The sequence below is a fragment of the Carya illinoinensis genome, chromosome 15 (genome assembly GCF_018687715.1).
Source record: "Carya illinoinensis cultivar Pawnee chromosome 15, C.illinoinensisPawnee_v1, whole genome shotgun sequence".
In the NCBI taxonomy this organism is placed as follows: domain Eukaryota; kingdom Viridiplantae; phylum Streptophyta; class Magnoliopsida; order Fagales; family Juglandaceae; genus Carya; species Carya illinoinensis.
Window position 1 is genome coordinate 14774899 of NC_056766.1, and position 7694 is coordinate 14782592.

General features: G+C 38.5%; 1 long non-coding RNA gene across 2 annotated transcripts; it reads left to right on the forward strand.

Moving 5' to 3' along the window:
• The first annotated feature begins 1171 nt into the window (after positions 1-1171).
• LOC122295812 lies at positions 1172-3808 on the forward strand. 2 transcript variants are annotated; one of them, XR_006238276.1, is made up of 3 exons: positions 2822-2950; positions 3119-3280; positions 3405-3808. It is a non-coding gene; the product is annotated as an uncharacterized LOC122295812 (long non-coding RNA). The 2 variants fall into 2 exon arrangements; XR_006238275.1 differs by having other exon boundaries at positions 1172-3280.
• Positions 3809-7694: the final 3886 nt, after the last annotated feature.

Below are 7694 nucleotides of genomic sequence, written 5' to 3' on the forward strand. Positions count from 1 at the left end.
TATCTCTTACTTGTCCCCTAGACAGTGGAAGAAAGACTATAGGACAACAGTGGCAGAAGAGACGGCAGCTGGCAGAAGATTTTGGGTTACCCAAGTGGGAGGGGCGACGCGTTGGAGGGAGCCTGGAAATTCGAAGATTTCGGCCCTTGGGGATAAAAAGGATGTTTTAATGGTAAAACGCCTGCTTTTTACTGTAGTAATTTTTTTTTTTAAAAAAAAAAGGCCACGTCAACAGCGTGTGGTGTAAGTTACTGTAGAGGCTTAAGTATAGCATAACTCTAAAGTGAAAAATTAATATGAACGAGAAAACAATCACACACAACACAAGATTTACGTGGTTAAGCAAATTGCCTACGTCCATGGGAGCTGCAGAGGTTTTTATTACTTGAGGAATCACACAATACAATGGTGGGGTGATTACTGTACTTCTACAGTGTTCTACAGTACGACCATATGATATAATAATATATATAGTCAAACGGCGGAAAAAAATCCTAAATCCATGTAAAAAGCATGTTCGCTCGAGCGGCATGTCGAGCAAACTTCCTTCCCGCATCCGCTCGAGCTCACTATTGAGCTGACATCATGCGTTCAACTCTGTCTGACTTCACTCGAGCGGCCAATGCCTCCGCTCGAGCCGTGTGGACCAGACTCCACAGTACTCAACAATTCTCCCACTTGGAGACTGGTACACTCGTTGTATCACCGTCTTCTTCAAACATGATATCCTCCACCTCTATAACTCACTGCCCCTGTCTTCATGCTAAAAGACTAACTGAAGTTGCAACTTCAGTTTCTCAAGTGTAACACCCTTTGTCAACATATCAGTAGGGTTCTTGCTTCCACAAATCTTCTCAAGTAACAACAGTCCATCATCTAACAATGATCGTATAAAGTGATACCTGATCTGAATGTGCTTGGTCCTGGAATGAAATGCTGGATTTTTGGCAAGGAATATGGCACTCTGACTATCACTGTAGAGAGTGCCTTTCTAATTCTTTTTACCCAATTCCTCCAAGAAGCCCTGTAGCCATTAGGGGTGTGCATTCGGACCGGATTTTTATCCGGTCGAGTCTGAAAATCTGGATCCGGTTGAATCCGGGCGGTTATCCACCCGGATTACATCCGGGCGGTTATTATAAATCTGGATCCGTTTACGGATTCGGATTTATAACCCGGTAATCCGTAACCGGGTTATACACCTGGTCAAATTTTTTTTCCCCCAAAACGACACCGTTGTCTCACATTTCGAACAAAAATGACTCTCTCGAAGACTCAAACGAATCTCAGTCTCACTCTTCAGTGATCAGTCTGCTCTCACCCTCGTCACTGTCGTCTCTCAAGTTCTCAACCCTAGTCGTGGCGATTGCAAATCTGCCGTCTCTATCTCGAAACCTAAGGTGTGTTAATCTCTCTCTCTCTCTCTCTCTCTGTATCTCTGTCTCTCTCGGTTTGGGTGGATCCCTTTTATGGGTTTATGGTTGATTTTTGCTTGGGTCAGCGCTATCTCCATGTGTTTTGTCTAAACTTATTCTGATTTAGTAGTACAGTTATTTACATGGAAGTCCCAAAAGGGATTGCAAGATTTAGCCTTTAAATCTTAGGGTTTGCATCATCTAGCTTCAAGAACCAATGGTTGTTGAGAAATAGCATTAGTATTATAGATGGATTTAAATGCTATTTCTATAACATCAATAATTTGTTAGGAGCTAAGCTCGTATTTGTTCAATGTTGTTCCGTATATCTGGTTGGGCATTCAATGTTATTCAATGTTGTTCCTTATATCTGGTTGGTAAAGCATAATGTAATTTTTTGTAGACTCCTTCCCTTTTATAATTCATCAATTTTTTTGTAATTTAAATGCCCATATCTACATTTATTGTTCATGACTATCTACTCGAGCCAAATTCAAGTTGTTCTGTAAAACTTGACCAATGAGTTAATCAAATAGACAGACAACAGAGGCTTTTTATTTTTCCACCGATGGTAGGGGCCTTTTGGATTATTTTACACCTACTCTGGAGCACTTTTCATGCCGTGATTCAACTGGGCATTATATGTATGGGCACTTTTCAGGCTTTTTTTTTTTTTTTTTTGGCTTAATTGAATTGGTTGTACATTGAGATTGCATAAATAGATATTTACTTTGTGTATTACTCTTTTGTTTTGGTTTCTCTCTCTTTTATTTTCCCTTTGAGTTAATTTCTGTTGTACTTACAAGATATCTTTGCTCAATCTCTCTTCTCTCTTTGATTAAAATGCTTTACCATCTGCTTGTTTACGGTTAAAACAAACACATTTTGTGTATTTATAAGTGAGAAGAAACTGAAAAATTTTCTCTTTATCATCCTTTTGCTTAATTGAATTGGTTGTAAATTGATAAATGTGCAAATTGATACATGCGCCTGTGATCGTTGTGTCGTGGAGTTTATTTCCTTTGAGTTTTGTTTTGTACTAAAAATTTGCAAGAAAAATGTAAATCTTGAGAATTGAAACATGTTTTTCTACAATTCAAGTGAAAAGAAAATGAATCACTCTGTTTTGCAATTACTTTAATTTGTTGAGTTTGGTAGCCTTTCTAGATTCTAGCACAACCATTTATTTTATAATGACCATTTATGAGTTCCTGATAAGGATATACTCATACCTTGAACTTTAAGGAATACATAATTATTAATCTTTTTTATCTTTAAATAAGAGTACTGCTAACCAATCATATGAAACTTACTATTTAAATAATCATTTTGACGTGACACCATTATGTAGTGACACGAGATTTATTAAAATAAAAATGCTGTTTGCATCACACATTTTATTACCCAGAATAGTTGTCTACTAATTAATTACTATTGAAGACTTCTTGCAGGATGTTTATTGGTACATGCAAGAGGCTGAGAATCATGGTTCTGATGCTGAGGTAGAAACAATTTTTACGAATAATCAGTAAGAGGTACTCTAAAATAACTTGACTTGCTATGGATAATTGTTGTACCTTTGTAGCTGACATGATTTGGCAATGTGGAAATGTGTTTCATTGTACGAGGAAATGAATGTTCTTTTTTTTTGGCAATGAGGAAATGTGTGTTTCAATTTTCATAGTATCTGCCTATGTTCACAGGAAGTTGTTGGTCATTCTCTTCAACTGGTGCTATAGAAGGAATAAACGCCTTAGTCACTGGTGACCTTGTTAGCCTTTGAATGGGTAATAAGCAATGGTGGGATTGATACAGAAGCTGATTATCCCTACACAGGTGTGGATGGTACCTGCAACACTACTAAGGTTTGGTTCCCCCTCCGCTAGAATATGTTGATTGTGAACATTATCAAAACATATAACATAATGTTTGCTAGAAGTTTTACCATTTTTTTATTTGGTCTCATATATGATGTTTTACTTTAATCAGGAGGAAACCAAAGTCGTAACTATTGATGGCTATGAAGATATGTCAGAATCAGACAGTGCTCTCTTGTGTGCTACTATTCAGCAGCCCATTAGTGTGGGTATAGATGGCTCCGCTATGGACTTTCAACTATATCTGAATGTAGTATCTTTTAATGTATTCTGTTATGCATTGTTGGGTGACCCTTTGCACTCTTTTCTGAAATATCCATATGTCTATATGATTTACTTTTTAATTTGTTGATTACAGGCCATCCATTTACCAGATCAAAGTGAAAGAAATCAAATATTCCCCCAAATTCAAGATTCAAGATGTGAAGAGTTATCATATTGTATTAGTTTAATTAGTTGTAATGTATTATTATTGATTTTATTTTTTGTAAATTTATGTTTTGCATTGTGATGTAACAATAATATTATTTAGTTTACATTTTTATTTATTTTGTTCTTCAATTTTTTTTTTTTTAGAAAATTCTTAGTGTTTGAATTATTTTTTTAAAAAAAAAATCTAGGCAATTTAAATATGAGATCAGATTTTTTTTAAAAAAAAGTGCTATAATTTCTTTTTAAAGTTATAAAGATATTTTTAGAATTTTTAGAATTTTTATTTTTATTTTTAATACAAAACCTGGATTGAATCCGGGTATGACTCGGCTATCCGGAATTTAAATAAAGAAAAACAGAAAAATCCGGATATCTGGTTACAATCCGGATATCCGGATTGAATCCGGTTATCCGCCCGGATTGAGTCCGGGTTCAATCCAGACAGATAACCGCCTGGATTTTGAAATCCGGATCCGGATCCGGTTATGGCCGAATACCCGGATCCGGATCCGGATCCGGATGCACACCCCTAGCAGCCATATCATCTCCTTTGTAGCCTCTGGCACTGCAATATGCTCAGCTTCTGTAGTAGACAAAGAAATTGTTTTCTGTAGATTAGAACCCCATGACACTGTAGTACCACCAAGTGTATAAACAAAGCCCATGGTACTCTTTCTGCTATCAATATCTCCAGCTAAATCAGCATCAACATAGCCCTGCATCTCTAAGCTCTCTCATGAGAAACACAAGTAGGTTTCTGAGGAGCCCTTTAGGTACCTCAAAATCAATTTCACTGCTTCCCAATGTTATTTTCCTGGGTTACTCATGTATCTACTCACAACTCCCACTGCATGGGCAATATCCGGTCTTGTGCAAATCATAGCATACATAAGTGAACCAATAGCTGAGGCATAAGGAACCTTACTCATGTAATCTTATTCCTCCTTGACTCAGGTGACTGATTCTTGCTAAGTCTGAAGTGACTACTCAAGGGTATGCCAACTGGTTTGGCGTTGTCCATATTGAACCCGTTGAGTACCTTTTTCACATACTCAACCTGTGAGAGTCTCAACGTACCTCTGAGTCTATCTCTGACAATTCTCATGCCAAGGATTTGCTTTACAGCTTTTAAATCCTTCATTGCAAAGTGCTCTGACATCTACTTCTTCAGATTATTGATCTCATTAATACTAGCCCCTGCAATAAGCATGTCGTCCACATATAACAATAGAATAATGTAAGAATGTTCAAAGTGCCTGACATAGCAACAATGATTTGCCTGACATCTGATGTATCCTGCACTGTGCAGGAAATTATAAAATTTCTTGTACCACTGTCTAGGAGCTTACTACAAACCATACAAGCTCTTCTTCAGTCTACAACTGAACCTTCCTTTCCCTATACCACAAACCCCTCAGGCTGTGCATGTAGATGTCTTCTTCAAGGTTTCCATGAAGAAAAACTGTCTTCACATCTAACTGATCAAGAAAGAAATCTTCAGTAGCAATCATAGTCAGTACCATCCTGATGGTTGTGATCTTCACCACAGGAGAAAAGATCTTAGAGTAATCAATACCCTGCTTCTGCTGAAAGCTTTTTACAACAAGTCTGGCCTTGTACCTCTTACTGCCATCATGCTCAGTTTTCACCCGGTACACTCACTTGTTGTGTAATGCCTTCTTCCCTGATGGAAGTTCTGTCAACTCCCATGTCTAATTCCCTAACAAGGAATCCATCTCATCTTTCATGGCCAGCTCCCACTTGTTAGAATTTTCATCTTGCAAGGTTTCTTCATAACTTTGTGGTTCTCCACCATCTTTCAACAGAATGTAATTCAAAATAAGTGAGAAACGCTGTGGAGGATGTATAGCCCAAACTGACCTACGAACTGCAACTGTAGAAGTGGATGGCTCTGAAACTAACTGCAGAATAATAGGAATTGGTGCACTGGACCCACTCTCCCTGTCACTTACATCTCTACACTGCACTGTGACCTCTGGTAGGTCATCCAATCTTACAAATTCGGACTCCTGAAGAGCTACTTCAGAAGTTGTACTAGACTTATCCTTATACATAATTTTCTCATTGAAAATCAAATTCCTGCTTCTTATGATCTTTCAACCCTGATCATTCTAGAAATAATAGCCAAATGCCTTGTCTCCATAGCCAATGAAATAACATTTCATTAACTTAGCATCAAGTTTACTACGAGCATCAGAATCAATAAGTACATAAGAAAGACAACCAAAAGTTTTAAGGTAAGAAAATTTGACCTCTTTCCCGATCCAAACCTCCTCAGGCAATTCACAATCTAATGGAACTGATGGCCCTCTGTTTATCAAGTAGACGGCAATGCTGACTGCATCTACCCAGAAAGTGGGTGGTAGTCCAGCGTGCAACCTCATGCTTCTAGCACGCTCATTACTGGTTCTGTTCATACACTCGGCAACTCCATTTTGCTATGGTCTCTCAGGAATGGTCTTCTCCATTCTGATACCCAGAGCTGCACAATACTCCTTGAACCTGCTATCAATATACTCACCACTATTGTCAGATCTCAAATATTTTAGTGTTAAGCACGTCTCTATCTCAACCATAGCCTTCCAAGTTTTGAACACTACATCAGATTTATGCTTCCAAAAATAAACACATACGTTCCTAATATGGTCATCAATGAACGTGACATAGTAACGAGAACCTCCAAGAGATGCCACTGGGGAAGGACCCCACACATCAGTGTGCACTAGATCCAGTCTTTCTGTCTTAGGCGTTCTGCCACTTTTCAGGAAGTTGACATTCTTTTGTTTCTTCATAACACAACTCTCACACGTACTGAGATCAACTGACTTCAGTTATGGTAGCTTGTCTTTAGACAGAAGTTCTTTTATACCCTTCTGACTCATATGGCCAAGCTTACAATGCCACAAATCTATTGTGCTATCTGCAACGGTAGTAGCAATAGTGTTAATCAAACCAGTAGTCATATATAGTGTACTAGTTTTCTTACCCCGAACCAGTACCAATGCCCATTTTGTAACCTTCCAAGTGCTATCTGAGAACACTACTGAATGACCACATTCGTTGAGCTGCCCAATAGAAATGAGGTTTTTCTTCAACTCAGGAATGTGCCTGACCTTTTGCAAGGTCCATTTGTTCTTGCCAGAGAGTGCAATATCAATGTCTCACATCCCCACTACGTTCAAAGCCTCTCTATCAGCCAAATACACCTTCCCAAAATCACCTGCAACATAGTTCCGCATTAGCTCCCGGTGGGAAGATGTATGAAAGGAAGCTCCTGAATCCAGTATCCAGTCATCAACTGGACTATGAACTACAAGCAATAGTGCATCATGTACTTCTTCTGTTACCACATTAGCACTATCATTCTCGGTCTTCTTAGGATTTTTACAGTTCTTCTTTATATGGCCAGTTTTGCCACAATTCCAGCAAGTTGCCTACTGACCAGGCCTCGACTTTCTCTTACCCCTGCTCTTTGATCTTGACCTTCTTCTGTTTGAGTTCCTGTCTTGTGTTCTCCCTCGAACCCGAGGTCTCGCCTGAATCTTTCATTCGCACCTCCTCAGCCAAAATCAAATCACGAATATCATCATATTTCAACTTAGATTTTTCAGCAGAATTACTGACAGCCATTCTTATGGCTTCCCAACTACTTGGCAGTGAAGCCAATAGTATCAGTGCACGTATCTCATCATCAAATTCAATTTCAACAGACGACAATTGATTTGTGATAGTATTAAAATCATTCAGATGTTGTGCAACAGACGTACCATCTGTCATCTTCAAATTGAATAACTTTTTCATCAAATGTACCTTGTTATTCGCTGACGGCTTTTCATACATACATGACAAAGCCGCCATAAGATCTGCAGTCGTCTTCTCCTTGATGACGTTGTGTGCAATGGATCTCGACAGGGTTAATCGAATAACCCCCAGAACCTCTCGATCCAAC